This window comes from Penaeus vannamei, chromosome 26 (assembly GCF_042767895.1).
Source record: "Penaeus vannamei isolate JL-2024 chromosome 26, ASM4276789v1, whole genome shotgun sequence".
Taxonomy (NCBI): domain Eukaryota; kingdom Metazoa; phylum Arthropoda; class Malacostraca; order Decapoda; family Penaeidae; genus Penaeus; species Penaeus vannamei.
The window spans coordinates 1,420,987-1,423,486 of NC_091574.1; the positions used below are offsets into that span (position 1 = coordinate 1,420,987).

At 22.6% G+C, this 2,500-nt stretch overlaps 1 protein-coding gene across 1 annotated transcript in view; it reads left to right on the top strand.

The window, feature by feature from the left end:
* LOC113821666 (uncharacterized) overlaps window positions 1-241 on the top strand; it is a 1,636-nt gene extending 1,395 nt beyond the window's left edge. The window contains exon 3 of the mRNA XM_070139635.1: window positions 1-241. This exon is cut by the window's left edge and continues 77 nt beyond it. The gene's annotated coding sequence lies outside the window, so the exon portion shown is untranslated.
* The last annotated feature ends 2,259 nt before the right edge of the window (window positions 242-2,500 follow it).

Genomic DNA, 2,500 nt, shown 5'->3' on the forward strand with positions numbered 1-2,500 from the left:
CTCTATCCTCTCGGTACCTATACCAAGATACCAAGAAGTTACTTGGAAAATAACTTTAAGCTCGTGGGTAGATCCTACGATGCTAGCAGAAAATATGGTCGTTTTTTAATGGAATTGTTTTTTAGTAATTTATATCTATTTATTGTATTGTTATGAGCAGTGTCACAGGTGGCATATGCTATGATAAAAATTACTACTTGTTATAAGACTAGTCTTTGTTGACATAAAGTATCAAAATTATCTTCCATTTTTTTATTATTCATACATCTACTCCTGAAACAGAATTAACTACGATGTACTTTGAGAATCTACAAAATTATTAATACATACACATTAAAACGTCTATTAGTTGATACATGCACATTAATACGTGTTTATTAATCAATAGATATACATTATCACATTAATACTTCAATACGCATTAATACATATGCATTGTAATTAATACATACACATTGATACCTATTTATTAATTATTATATACACATCAATGCATGTTTATTAACTGATACACATTAATGAATATTTTTTAGTAAATACATACACACTGATACATGTTTATTAATCATTACATAGACATCAAAGCATGTTTATTAATTATTACATACACATCAATGCATGTTTATTAATTGAAACACACAACACATGATTATTCATACATACACAAAAATGTTTCATAAATGATTTCCAGATATTTGAGAATTGAAAATATTCTTTAATTAATGGAAAGCGAGAGTGAAACAATAACATTAGTTCTAGAAAACAAATGAAAAAAAAAAAACTACATCTTTCTAAATGTAAAATGTTGAATTTCCTATGAATTTTCATGTTACATTATCATTAAATGTAACAACAATACTTAAAATAATCTGATTGAAAACGAATCAATATTTTTAGTGATAAGGATGATACAATAGATAACAGCTTTATGCTGAAGAGAATGTATATATATATATATATATATATATATATATATATATATATATATATATGATGAAGAAAAAGGGATCCAACTAAATGGTAATATATATATATGTATATATATATATATATATATATATATATATATATATATATATATATATATATATATATCTATATATATATATATATATATATATATATATATGTATATATATATATATGTATATATATATATATATATATATATATATATTATCTTTTAATTGGATCCCTTTTTTCTTAATCATATATATATATATATATATATATATATATATATATATATATATATATATATATATATATTGTATATATATATATATATATATATATATATATATATATATATATATATATATATATATATATATATATATATATATATGTACACACACACACACACACACACACACACACACACACACACACACACACACACACACACACACACACATATATATATATATATATATATATATATATATATATATATATATATATATGTATATACATATATATGTATACACACACACACACACACACACACACACACACACACACACACACACACACACACATATATATATATATATATATATATATATATATATATATATATATATATATATATATATATATGTATATACATCTTTATATGTATATGTATATACATATATATATATATATATATATATATATATATATATATATATATATATATATATATATATATATATATATATATTCGTAAGCACCAAAATAAGAAAGAAAGAAAGAAAGAAAGAAAAAAATGTACAAAAATCACTCTGCCACAATAGTTTATAACATCCATAAAAATTATAATCTTTGATTCTCGACCTTTAACCAAATACCAAAAACTCGTTGTTGACATATTTAATAATCTGATAAATAATCTAATAAATTATCAATTTTTGAAGCTCTGATAAATCTATATCGAGTTAGAAGAATATGATGAAAAAAAGTAATTGAGAGCAGAAGCAGGAGGAGGATTAGGATGATGATGAGAATAATGATAATGCTAATAATGATAATAATGATAATGATAATGGTGATGATAATGATAATAATGATAATAATGATAATGATGATGATAATGATGATAATGACAATGATAATGATAATAATGATAATGATAAGGATGATGATAATAATAATAAGATAATAATGCTAATAATGATGATAATGATATTAATAACAAGTAGGAGATAGAGGAGGAGGAAAAGAAGAAAAAAGGGATGAGAGGGAAAAGAAAAAGAAGAGAAAGAAGATGAAGAAGAAAAAGAAGACGAAGAAGAAGAAAAGAAGAAGGAGAAGAAGAAGAAGAAGATGAAGAAGAAGAGGAGGAAGAAGAAGAAGAAGAAAAAGAAGAAGAAGAAGAAGAAGAAACAGCAGAAGAAGAAGAAGAAGAAGAAGAAGAAGAAGAAGAAAGAGGAAGGAGGAGGAGGAAGAAGAAGAAGAGGAAAAATAATAAGAAGAAGTAGAAGATAAAGAAGACGAAGAAGCAACAGCAGTAGAA